The following is a 13,946-nucleotide window of genomic DNA, read 5'->3' on the forward strand; positions in this document are numbered from 1 at the left end:
CACGTTTGAGAGCCAATGCTCCTTGAATTAAACCATGATGCGCTTGCACTCTTTTACAAAAGTATTGACTTGCGCTTTTCCTTGTGTGCCTTGTTCCCTTATTTAGGACGTTTCTCCTTGTGCATCCTTGTCTTCCGTTTCACTTTGCCTTGGCCTTTGTCTTCTGCTTTAGCTTTTCCAGATTTTCCGCCTTGTTCGTCTTCTGGTTAACACAGAGGCAGAAACTTCAGCCCCCAAGACGGTCGAAAAGGGAAGTGCCAAGGTAGCGGAATACCCGCATCTGAAGCACCAACTCGAGGCCATAGAGAAAGTGAAGGACTAGGTGAAAGAGGCCCAAGAGAACTTAAAGGATGCTGAGCCCATCCTAGAGGATGAGATCGATGATCTCCCTAGCATAAGCACGGTGGTCTCACCCCCTCGACCAAAGTTAGGAGATGCAACAGCACCGCAAGCAGCACTGCTTAGGCCAAGCCTTGATGTTGCAGGCCCGCAAATCAATCACGACTGTTGGCAAGGTTTAGGAGAGAGACGAGCAGCCGACAGCCTCCTTACCACACTAATGACCACCCCTATGACGTTAAGCCTGGGAGACCTGCTTAAGCAACATCTCACCCTATGGCAAGACCTCAAGCAGTGGGTTGAGGGGTTATGAGAACAAGCTGCGGATCTACATGATCATGATGTAGAAACACAAATACCGAGTCTAACGCTGCACTCTATGCCAAAATCCTTGCACATTAATGCTTTCTAGGAAGGCACTGAGATGCATGCAGTGTTACTAGTCCTAGCCTTAGGCGACACAACGAGAAAGGGGATCGTAGATACGGGAGCCGGGGTTAGTGTGCTGAGCCACACAGTACTACAGCCATGGGGAAACCCACCTGTCGAGACCGCTCGAATTTATGTCACATTAGCAAACGGCATGAGAGTGAAGCCATTCGGGGTACTTAAAAACTAGCCGATGAAAATCGCGGGTGTCTAGTTCTTTGTCGACTTTATAGTCATGAAGGGGGTGGACTACGATATCCTATTAGGCCGACCCTAGATGCACAATGCCAGAGCTATTGAAGATTGGGGTAACGGCTTGATCTTCCTAGGCAACAGAACGAAACGAGGGTAGAGATGGATACTTGGAAGACCTCACCAGTCAACTTGGATGCCATCTCTGCGATGCTCAAGGGTAACGCTCAAGTCAAGAAGTCTTATGGGCCTTTGACCAAGTATATCCCATGCCCAGAGGATGAGAGAGATTGGATGCATGTCCTTGCTACAGTCGACCTGCCGTTCTCGGATCAAGAGGCATATGAGCAAGCCATCAAGATGATGGGCACGTCTGACGGCACGCCCTCCGTACCAGTTTGCATGATGGAAGGAACCCTTCTTGGGAGACCTAAGCCCATCACCTTCCAAGTCCTGAGCAACAAAAGAGAACTCTAAGATGCTCTAGAATACTTAACGGACAAGCTAGCTGACAATTTAGCAGCAAACTTCAAACCACTCTAGGATCTCTTAGGCGAATCCAAGTGGCAATGGACCAAGGTGCACGACTTGAACATTATGTACAATTGGGCCCTAGTCCCTGATCAATGATAGGAGATATACCAAGCCCTAGGAGACGACGAGCAATCTGACGGAGAGGCCTCTAATAATGAGTACGAAGACTGCCAATCCTTCAGTGAGACAAAAGTGAGGGTGAGATAGATACAGTAGAATACGACACTGAGGGACATGAAATAGAACAAATACGGGCGGACTCCAAGCCACAGAAAAGGAGTGTCTACAAGATAGAGTGAGGGATCATGTGCATGGATTGTGATCGCGCTTGGTTTGAACACGTAGGAGCCCTAGACCTTGAGCAAGCAGGCCGCTGGTGCTTAGGACAGAATCACCATCTAAACTGCGACCACCAAGGGAGACCCCCTCTTCTAGTGACAACGGCGAGTCAACTCTAAGTCAGAGGAGGTAAGCTCAGATAGTGACCCAGAAATACCTAGGCCGCCCAAGACCCGACACACCAATAGGGACCTACCCGTCCACCTGAGGCGCAGACAATTGAAGCAGGAAAGGGCGAACCAACCCAAGGACACACGAACAGACAAACAGCAAAAACCATGGGAACTCCCTAAAAGATTTACGAAATTCAAGAAAGGAGATAGGGTAGTGATCCTGTTGGGTGCCAAACGGCAAGAGCAAACGAGCAAACCAATCGAGGGACCAGCCAGGGTCAAGGAGGTGAACTTAGCCCAGGAAGGGGAGACACCCCAACCAGCCTTCATTGCCAATGACTTGACTGAGGAAGAAGAAACGAGTCTTGTCGCTCTCTTGCGAGAGTACATAGACGTATTCGCTTAGTTCTTGGAAGAGCTTAAAGGGGTAGACTTGAGTGTAGTGACTCATAATATACCCATGACACTAGACGCAATGCAGGTGAAGCAGCGATCATACCCAATGAATCCAAAGCATGCTCATGCTGTCAAGGAAGAGATTAATAAGCTGATGAGAGCGGGGTTCATTTACGAAATTGAGCACACGGATTGGGTATCACCCATAGTCATCGTAATGAAGAAAAATGAAAAAATTAGAGTGTGCATCAATTAGAAGAAGCTAAACGCTGCTACTAAAAGGAACAATTATCCATTGCCATACACTGAGCACATGCTTGAAAGAGTGGCGGGCAAGGAGGCCTACAGTTTTCTGGATGGCTTCTCAGGATACAAACAGGTGCAAGTGCATCTTGCCGATAGGCATAAGACTGCCTTCGCCATCGAGTGGGGTGTCTTTTCTTACATAGTCATGCCTTTCGGGTTGACTAATGCCCCTGCCACCTTCTAACGCCTCATATGCACCATATTTAAAGACATGCTTCGCAAGGAGTTGGAAGTCTTTGTCGATGACCTCTGTGTTGATAGCTAGACCTTTATACAAGCTACTGATTATCTTTGAATGGACTAAAGCATGCCAATGAGCATATGAAGAGTTGAAGAAGGCTCTAACCACAGCACCAATTCTACGAGCCCCAGATTGGACCATTACCTTCCACGTGCATATCGACGCTTCTAAATTTGCTGTGGGGGCAGTGTTGTGCCCAACCTGGTGAGCACAACCTAGACTATCCAGTGAGCTTTGCTAGCAAACAACTCACTGAGACAAAAATGAACTAGTCGATGACAAAAAGAGAGGGCTTGGCCATGGTGTTTGCTATAAAGAAGTTCTGGCATTATCTATTGGCTACACCCTTTACCTTTTTTGTGGACCATCAAGCCTTGTTATATCTAGTGAATAAACCTTGCGCTACAGGATCCATAGCTCCGTGGCTCCTTCTGCTTTTGGATTTTGACTTCTCTGTTGTTGTACGGAAGGGAAAACAGCACTACATGGCTGATCATATGTCACGCATCCCCACAGGAGAAGCCGCTAGAGAAGGCATTACCGATGAATTGCCAGACGCCCACCTCTTTAACCTCTCCAGTGAGAGAGATTTATTCAAGGCTGATCTAATGCCATATTGGGCAGATGACATAGTCCAAGTGCTTGAGCATGGATTACCTAAACAGCCGATAGAAAAGGCAAGGCTGAGGCGACTCATTCTCAAAATCCAACCCTACCAGTTGATAGCAGGCCAGCTGTATTGCTTAGGGCAAGATGGATTGTTGCGCAGATACGTGTGTGAGCATGAGATGCACGACGTACTCTCAGAGGCACATAGTGGAATTGCTGGTGGACACTTTAGCAGAGACACGATGGCCCGCAAGGTGTTGCAGTCTCTCAACTATGGTGGCCAACGCTGTTCCGTGATGCCGCACGATTTGTTAAGCATTGTGACGAGTGTCAGTGGGACGAAGGTCCCGATTCGTAAGGATCAAATGGAGTTGACCCCAATCATTACACGAAAAACCCTTCAAAAAATGGAAAATCAACTTCATAGGACCCATCAACCCCATTGCACAGTATTCACATGCCAAATACATCATTGTGGCCATAGACTACCTAATGAAGTGGGCAGAGGCGAGAGCAACACGAAAGAACGATGCTCAAATGATTGCCAAGTTCTTGTGGGAGCAAGTGATCTCATGATTCGGCTGCCCCATCGAACTAGTCAGTGACTAGGAGACACACTTCATCAATGAAGTGATAGCGTATCTCCTATCCACCTTCCTAATTATCCATCGGATATCCTCTCCATACTACCCTCAAGCAAACGGCCAGGCAGAATCCATGAATAAGATTCTTGTCAACGTCCTAACCAAGGTGGTCTCTGCCTCGCACAGCGACTGGGATAACAAGCTGATGGCAACCTTGTGGGCTTACTGCACAGCTTATAAAACGGCTGTCGGCCAGACCCACTTTAGGTTGACCTACGGAACCGAAGCAATTCTCCCTGTAGAATTCTTCGTTCCTAGCTTGTGAATTGTACTTTAGGAGCGATGGGAAGGAAAGGAGGCATGGATGCAATGCCTAGTTGAACTCGAACACCTCTCGGAGACTCGCCTTCTAGCCACTCATGTACTCATATGTGAGAAGGCACGATGCAAGAGCTGGTTTGACAAGCACGTCAAGCAACGCGACTTCAAATAGGGTGACTTAGTGCTCCTATACTCAATTAAGAGGCATAAGTAAAAAACGAAGTTTAGGGGTCTTGGACCTTTCAAAGCCCATGCAATCAGCCAAATGGGCAACGTCAAGCTCGAGACTCTACACGATGAGGGACTAGGCTTCTTCAATGGCAGTCGTCTCAAGAAGTACTATCCTCCCACGCATCCTTTGCATGAGCCACCAATCTTGGAACCGCCTGTCAAAGTATGAGTAGCCACCATCACCGAAATCGATGAGGAGAATGAGGAAACCGTAGAACCTACGTACCTACACATCACAGTCACTGCCAAGCAAACATGCGTCTTCAATGCCTTGATCGACGAGGGAGCAGACTTCAATGTCTTAACTCACGATCATTGGACCCAACTTGGCAAACCACCACTACAATCCACTAACGCCAAATTAAGCCCATATGGGGGCCGCTCATATGCACTTCTTGGCAAGTGCAGGGCTGTTGTTTCTATCGAATCTGAACTGTATCAATGATCTTCTAGGTGCTGCCAGATGTCAAGGACACAGGCGCGGAGACGCTGCTAGGGCGAACCTTCAAAAAGAAAACTCGTTGCAACGTTGATTATGAGTTGCAGCGCATTCACCTCGTCATAGGTAACATCCGCATTGTTACAGTTTTCAGCAAGGGCTGTGTGATCTCACCCCAGTCCGCACGGCCACCAGTAGAAATATTAGCAGTCAAATCTAAGGAGAAGGGTAGTGCTCAGCCACCACCACCTCTCAAGATCCGCTGCTCATGGCAGCAAAAGCTAAGGCCCAACAACCTAGGTTTCAATGGAGGCCTAGACAGCCACAACCACCGCCTAGGAGTTGATGCACACAACCTCATCAAACCCGAAGCTCTAAACCTAGGAAACCAAAGCACAGTTACAGAAATTAGTGCATGATCAAGAAAACGTGGATCCCTAAAGCCCTCTTACATACGCAAGGCTACTATGAGGGGAATGCCTGGATATGGATCCCTAAAGCCCACACAGCCAAGTGCACCACTTGTACGCCACCCCCAAGCTTGATCACCCCAAGCCCCATAGAACCTCAAAACCATAAACCATAGTGCTCCCATGCCCACATCCATCAAGCTTATCCACGCACATGCCCAAGAGAGTCAAACAAGCCTATCGGCCCAAACGACAAACATCTTCACATGAGCCATCACCCGCTAGAGCCCATCCAACTACAATGATCCATTCTGAAGGTAGCAGTCCATCAGAAGTAGCTGCTACTTCCCCAGCCCTAAGCCAGAAAGTCCAACCACAACCTCAAGAACACCCGCAACCACAACTATTCATTGTCAAAGGCTCTAGTGCTATCAAACCCCAACCACCAGCACGTCTTAAACCCTCCTACAAGCGAAAATCATTCTTGACACTGGCCTCAGATCTAGCCAAAGACACGGGACGGCATATGACGTGGTTGATTGCATTAGATGGCTAGATGCCACTTTCAAAGAGCTAGCTCTGAGCTACGACTGCTTGGACTTAGGCTTGTTGCCCAAGCCTTTTGCAACCGAAGTTCGTACAATGCCTTGTTCTTGGAAGATGTTTGAACTTGCCTTTGCAAAAGCAGCTAAGTCCGTTGCTAAGTTGCTCAACAGCGAGATCTCTAAAGAGCAAGCCCTCAAATAGTGCCTCATCATGTCATATGATCAATGAACCACTTCTGCCATCACCGACCAAGAAATTGCAAAATTATCCAAACTTGTTGAGACTGAATCCCCGTTCTTGAGGCACTGGTACACTCTTAGGCTGCAATGGGAAGTAGAAGGGTGCCAAGTCATGACCAATGCTGAGCAGCGCCGCACAATCAAAACAGTGGAGTATGACCCCACTTATGTTGCGCCAACCTTGTACAGAGTGTTAACCACTCTTCGTGGCCGACCCCTGGAAGAGCACATCAAGGGACACCCTTACCTCGATCACCTACTGACTGAGGAAGAGCTACATATTGCTAGCCGCATCACCTCTGGTGACTTTCCAACAGATGTTCTCACTTACATCACACACGTGGGCACTCGACCTTTTGATCTAGACTGCGAAGCTAAATTAGAGTACAACCCCAATTTCTACACTTGGTTCCTACGTCGGTAACTCCTAGACCCATTGTAGACTATCCTCGACCTCCAAAACCTTCAATCCTAGGAAGGATTCTTCTCGAGCTGGGAGGGGAGGGGGGTGAGGTGAATCAAATTAAAACCAAGGAAAATCAAGCAACACATAAACACGTAAACAATGAGCGAGGTAAGAAAATGGCAAGAGAACTTTGAAATAAAGGGCAAAAAGTTAAAGTCGGAAGAGAAGATTCTACATTGGATGGGATTTTAGTGCTTTCATTCAATAAAAATATAGAGTCTTTCTTTTTAACTATGACTTTTCTTACGAATTGTTAATTTGGAAGCACTAATGGAAACTTGGGATTATGACAGGAACAAAAGATGTCCCAGCAAGACCGCACCCACCGACTTCCGTTCATGGAGGAGGAAAGAGCATGATACTGCATCACTCTTGAAAGTCGTGCCTACAACCAGCTCAAGTTCTGAACCATTCACGATATAGAGGGTGTGGTGGCCAAGGAGCAAGTGGCCAAGAGAGTCATCGAGCAATGCAACCTCACCAAGTACCTCGAGAAATTTGTGCAAGAACCTGATAGGAGGAAGTTTCTCAGGACATACGACCCTGGCAATGAGTGCGGCACCGTCATGGTAGGAAGGGGAGAACATAACATGTCATGGGGTGTGCCATGTCGTGGAGCGCCTCTGTGACATAAATATGGAAACTTGGGTGGCGTTTTGTAACACCCTCCCATTCGAGCACAACAAGCTGATATTCATGCCATACCCCTGAAGAATGGGAGTGGATTTTGACCCCAATGTCCATGGCCGTTACGACTTCCTCATGATCTACAATGCAAATTATACCATTGTGGGAGCTCTCGCTCAACCGCCAAGACCCACGGACCGCTTATTGTTTCAAGTGTTCCAAGGAGCTCTAATGGCTATCTCTCACCTAGCTAATGTGCCATCGATCCTACGAGTGTAGTGAGCTTACCTTGATGCCGATATGAGTTTCCTTCTCTCTTGCACACACCGGTAGCTCCACGATCCTAGATGCTAGCTTAAGCATCCTCATGCCTCCTCCATCTCCAAGCTCCATCCACCATAGCCACGTGCATAAGAGAAGAGAAGAGAAGAGAAGAGAAGAGAAGAAGAGGAGAGGAGATGGTCAAGAGCTTCATCCTCTTGATCCCTCACTCTCACACACTCACTCTCTCACACTCTCACACTCCCTCTCTCAAGAGCATACACAAGAAAGGAGAGGAGAAGAAGAGAAGAAGAGAAGAGCTCTTGTTAGCCACATACCAAAGAATGAGCTTCCATTCACTTTTTGAGCTTTATATACAAAACCCTAAATTCCCATGGGCACCCATCCCTTTCTTTTACATGACCAACCATTGTGGCAAGGTCCTTTGTCTATTTCCCCCTTCTAGCCTTATGCCTCTAGCCTACACCCGTCTAATACTTTACAATTGGCACAGGAGGGAGCCTGGCGTTCCTTCACATGAACTTTTGGATTTTTTTGAGGCGCCTTTCATTTAAAATTATGCTTTTGGCCCCAGCTTCACTTTAGAGGCCGCCTGCGTGTCTTTGCTCTTTTTCCATCTTCTTCTCGCTTTTACATTCATTCTTCCACCTTCTTGACTTGGGGTTAATATTACCCCCCTCTGAGACGGGTGCCAGTCCCATGGCACTCTTGGCTGCTGTTGGGGTTTAAGAGGCAGTTGGTGAAGTAGTCGTGTAAGGGTAGGGCCACGTGTAAACTCAGGTGCTCGTGGAAGCTTGGTAACAAGGTTGGTTGGAGAAGCCAAATGGATAGCAAGTGGTTGACGGGGGACCTCCGAATTTGGTGGTTTATCGCCTTTGTGATGCTTGGAAGAAAAAGGTGAGATGCTCTACCTAAGGGGGGGTGTCGATCTTATTGTGTAGTGTATTGTGCTCGTGCTAGTGGAATGGGGAGTTGGGTCTAACCACAGGCTAGCCTGGGTGATGTCCCACACTTGAGGACCACATTCGTGCAAGGGAGGTGCAGTGCAAGTAGCTTAAGGTGATAGGTCTAACCATAGGTGAGTGGTACCCCCTAGGTATGTCTTGCCCTTGATATGCCCTAAGCGTGAAGTGGGGGAGTAAAAAAGGCGAGGGGGTTAGGAGCGGGGCTAGTCGACCAAAGCCATCAAGCATGCCTAACGTGAGGACCCCTAGGTGCAATGATTGTGCTTCATGTGGTGCTAAGTGCTTTTGTAAGTGAGTTGTTTTGTCCATTCCTTGCGTAATGTTCCTCTTGCTCTTCCTTGGATGCTTGTTCATTTTCATTTTCATTTTCATTTTCTTCTTCTTCTCTCTCTCTCTTTTTTTTTGGAATAGTATTACACTAGTAGAATGATAGCCTGTGCCTAATTTTCCTCATCTGATTTAGGTGGAGAAGGGGGTCGGATGGATTTGCTCAAAAATTGATGGCTTTGCATGTATCCTTTGAGATTCATGCAGACGTGGAGGGAAGTGGTGGAGAGAAAAGGATGGTTGCATCTAGTGAACTGGCTGTCGTTTATATCCTCTAAGAGAGCTAGGAAAAAAGAGGGGAGAAGGCTAGCCCTCATCATTAAACGCTCCATGGCACAGCCGTCGATGGCGTTAGGGTCAAAAAAGAGGGGAGGCAGGCCACATTCTTGTGGGGTCGGGTCCTACTTGAGTAGTAACTTAAGTAACCTAAGATAATTACAAGTAGTTATAAAGACTGGATCAGGGCATGAAGAGAAGTCCACGAGGAAATGTGTCATGGAATCATTTAGGCTTCCCGATTCAAAGAGGAGGGCATGTTCGAAGGAGGCAGCTTTGGAGTTATAGATGATAGGAAAATCATGACGCCCATAGAGGGTGGCAAAAAAATCCACACCTACCCTACGAGGGTATGCCATGAACGTGGGGCCGTTCCTCTCATAGGGCAGGGTGTTATAAAAAGTCATCTAGGCGAGCATGTTGATGTTGCACACTCGCCTCCTCCATAGGGGTTGGTAGTTGTATTGTTGTACAGTATGTGGTATTTCAAACACCTTATTTTGCCAAAATTTTGTTTCTTCCTTTCCCCACAGAGTGGGGGTACTAAAACCATTCCATACTATCAAAAACTATTCAATAATCTTTCGAAATATTTCAACATTCATTAAATCATCAATCCATGCTTCATATAGAAGAAAATCAGAACAAAACAAAAGCTATATAGAAGGTATTAGAACCAATCAGAACCTCAATAGAACCTATTAGAACATCACTCAATAGAACCTATTAGAACATCACAGAGCTTCATATTTCTACTAAAAATTATCATGAACTTCCAAAACATAATCAATATCATCCAAAACACTCTCAAACACTTCCATTAACAACCATACAACACTCTAAATCCATCAAAAATCAATCATTCAGACCTCAAAAACAACAAAAATCAATCAAAATTTTAGTCTTTTTCCACTCTCAACAGCAATATACTTTCGTAAGAGAGAAATGAGACTTGCTTCCTCTTCCTCAGTCAAGTCATTGGCTATAAAGACAGATCGGGGAGTCTCCTATTCTCTGGCTAAATTGATCTCCTTGACCTTGGCAGGTCTTTCAAATGGTTCACTTGCTTGCCCCTGTCATTTGGCTCCTAGCAAGATCACTACCCTATCTCCTTTTTTCAATTGCGTGAATCGCTTTGGTAGGTCTTGTGGTTTCCACGACTCTTCTATATTTGCATTTCCTTAGGCAGCTTCCGTCATTTCTCCCTTAACCGTCGACGTCTTAGGTGGACGGGTAGGTCCCCCTTGGTGCATCTAGTCTTGGAAGGTCGAGGTATCTCAGGAACACTATATGAGCTGACTTCCAATTTAGAATTGAACTCTCCGTCTTTGCTAGAAGAGGGAGTCTCTCCTGGTGGTCGCAGCTCAAAAGGTGAGTCTATTCTTAGTAGTGCCATGTCGCTTGGTTAGGCTAGGCCTGCTTGCTCATAGTTAATTGCGCCTATGTGCTCCAATCAGGTTTGGTCAATGTGCATGACTCCTCTCCCTACCCTAAAGGCGTTTTGATTTCATCATCTGGAGTCAACCCATATTTGTTCGATTACATATCCACCAGTGTCGTATTCTATGGTGTCTATTTTCCTTTCGCTCTCATCACTGAAGGAACAACAGTCTTCATATTCGTCGTCAGAACTATTTTTTTCCGACTGCTCACTCATCATTCTCCAAATTCTAGTATGTCTCTTCTTGTTGGTTGGGAACTAAATCCCGATTGTACCTCAAGTTTAAATCATGCACCATAGACCATCGCCATTCAGGCTCGTCCAAGAGATCTAGGAGTGGCTTAAGATTTGTTGATGAATTGCTAGCCAACTTGTTGATTAGATGTCCTAGGATCTCCAGGAGCTCTCATCTATTGCTTGGGACTTGGAATGTAACAGGGTTGGATCTTTTGTATAGTCTTCCAGTCATCATGTAGACTGGTACTGAGGGTGTGTCCTTGGGCTTGCCAATCATCTTGATGTCTTGTTCATACTCCTCATTGTCCGAGAATGGAAATTGGTCGCAAGCACATTCATCTAGTCTCACTCATCCTCAGGGCACAGGATATACTTGGTTAAGGCCCCATAGGATTTCCTAATGTGGTTGTCACCCTTGAGCGTGATGGAGATGGCATCTAGGTCAACCGGCATAGTCTTCCAAGTGTCAATCTCTATTACAGCCTCCGTCCAATTGCCTAAGAAGATGAGACCATTGCCCCAGTCTTCTATGACTCTCGCGTTGCGCATCCAGGGTTGGCCTAGCAGGATGTCATAGTCTACTCCCTTCATGAATATAAAGTCAACAAAGAATTGGACTCCTGTGATCTTCATTGGCCAACTTTTCAACACGCCTAATGTTTTCACCTTCATTCCGTCAGCCAGCATGACATTAAACATAGCAATCTCGACAGGCAGGTTACCCCAAGTTTGGAGTACTGCATGGCTTAGCACACTAACTCCTCCTCCCATGTCTACAATTCCCTTTCTTGTGACATCTCCAAGAGCTAAGACTGGCAGGAGTGCATTCATCTCTGTGCCCTCCCAAAAGGCATTCACATGCAAAGACTTAGGTATGGAGTGCAGCGTGAGGCTAGGTATTTGTGTTTCCACATCATGCTCGTGCAAGTTTGCAGTAGCTTGCTCATTTGATTCTTCGACCCCCTGCACAAATCTTGCCATAGCATTGGATGCTGCCTAAGTAAGTCTCCTAAGCTTAGAGTCACAAGGGTGGTCACCAATGTATTAAGGAGGTTGTTAGCTGCTTGCATCTCTCCTAACCTTGCAGTTCCTGGCCAATGGCCTTGACTACTTTGCCAGTCCATAGCATTTAGACTTTGTCTAAGTGGCACTACTTGTGGTGTAGTCTCATCCTTTGATTTTAGTTGTGGGGGTGGGACTGGCGTGCTGATGCTTGAGAGACCATTGATCTCATCTTCTAGTATGGGCTCGGCCTCTTTCAAGTGTTTTTGGGCTTCTTTCACTCACTCCTTCACCTTCTCAATGGCTTCGAGATGGCGCTTTGGGTTGGGGTACTCCCCAACCCTAGCACTTTTTATCGTAGCCATCTTTGGAGCTGACATTTCTACCTCTGCATCAATGACCTTCTATCCAATAGGTGGTGTCATGGCACTTTCGTTTTTTAGCACGAACTTAGTGTATGGTCTCTTTTTCCTCCATCTCCAACTCTTCTTTTCGATTGAGGTTGCGTCATGATTGCTAGGCCCTGGCGGCTTGCTTTGTTCGTGCGCGGGTCATGACATGCAATGGGATGGGTGTGGCCTCCCCATTGAGCGTCTCGACACCGAACAACGCCAATGGAACTGATGGCTTGTTTGTCAAACTAGAAGATGGCTTCCGTCCAGGGCAATTGACAAAGAGATGAGTGATTCCACACTCAGTGCATCTTAGGTCAGCCTTGTCTATATTAGCTTGCTCCCTCTCGGGGCAGTGCAAAGAAACATGTCCTGGACTGCAAGTCCAACATGCGATTGGCTCTTGTGTTTTCCCTCCTAGGCCTCTATATCTCGCTCTACCTAACGCCATCAGCGGTATTGGTCGGTAGTCCATAAGGACTGCATTGCTTTCATCGTACGATACATAAGGATTTACATAAGGCTCATTATTATTCAGCTCCTCCACGTAGTGGACTGGAGTATCACTCGGTGGATGGATTACGTAGGGTCCAAGTGGTCTAGGGATACATGTAGGGTTTATCTCCACCCTAGGGATGGCCGGATTAGCGTCATTAGGTGCTAGGAGGTCCAATGAGGCTCCCCTTCCAAAGAAGTTTGATGGCTTGTTCATTAGGTAGGGTTGACCGTAAGGTTGTGACTACGAGAGTCTCCGAGATAGTCGACAATGCATGGTGTCATGGCCGAACCTACCGCGATTAGTGCAAGGTTGTGACCTAGGGTCCTGACACTCAGCTAGCATGTGGTTTTTGCCACAATACATGCATTGGATGTGTGGGCCCGTTGGTCGTCTCATCATCTCCTGCAATTTGGCTATCTCCATCTTCATCTCTGCTAGCTCTTGTCTTGAATCAGTGCCCTTCCCTTTATCCTGATCACTTGGGCTCGATCTCTCACTCAGCATTTTAGCCTCTCAAAAATCGTTGCACTGGACTCTTCTCGGTTAGAGCTCCTCGAGTTCCTCTCCCTGGAGCTGGTTGTCCACTCTAATAGCTTCTTCAAAGACCCTTGCCAGTGCGTCTCGTTGTAAGCTCGAGTTGCCAGCCAAGGCTTTGTAGAGCTTCTCACTTTGCATTCCGTTAATGAATACCATGGACATTGCTCTTTCGGTTGGTCTCTTGCCCATAGAAATTCTCTTGAAGAGGCTCCTCACATGGGTCATGTAATCTTGGATGTCCTCTTTCTCTCTCTGATTGATGTTCATAAGTCACACTAGCAGGTTATTAGAGTACCCAGGTTTGAAAAATCTCTTAATGAATAGATTTTTCAAGCCATTGAAATTGGCTCACCCTGCAGCATCCAAACTCGTGTACCAAGTCCGACCCTTGTCACCTAAGAACAAACCGAAAGCTTGTGAGCATTGAGTGGGATCAGTGAGACCGTTGACCTCGCAGACTTGCTCAAATTGCTCCACAAAGATGTACGGGTCGTCGTTTGCTTGGTATTTGTCCATCTACTTTGCTACCACGAGAATTTTCAATTGGCTCTTAGAGCCTTAGCTGACTCCTAACCCTGCCAGTAGTGATGTTGCTAACGCTGTAGCGCTCTGCTCCACTACCGTGTT

The sequence above is a fragment of the Lygodium microphyllum genome, chromosome 11 (genome assembly GCF_053477565.2).
Source record: "Lygodium microphyllum isolate KBCC chromosome 11, Lygodium_microphyllum_v1.1.10, whole genome shotgun sequence".
Taxonomy (NCBI): domain Eukaryota; kingdom Viridiplantae; phylum Streptophyta; class Polypodiopsida; order Schizaeales; family Lygodiaceae; genus Lygodium; species Lygodium microphyllum.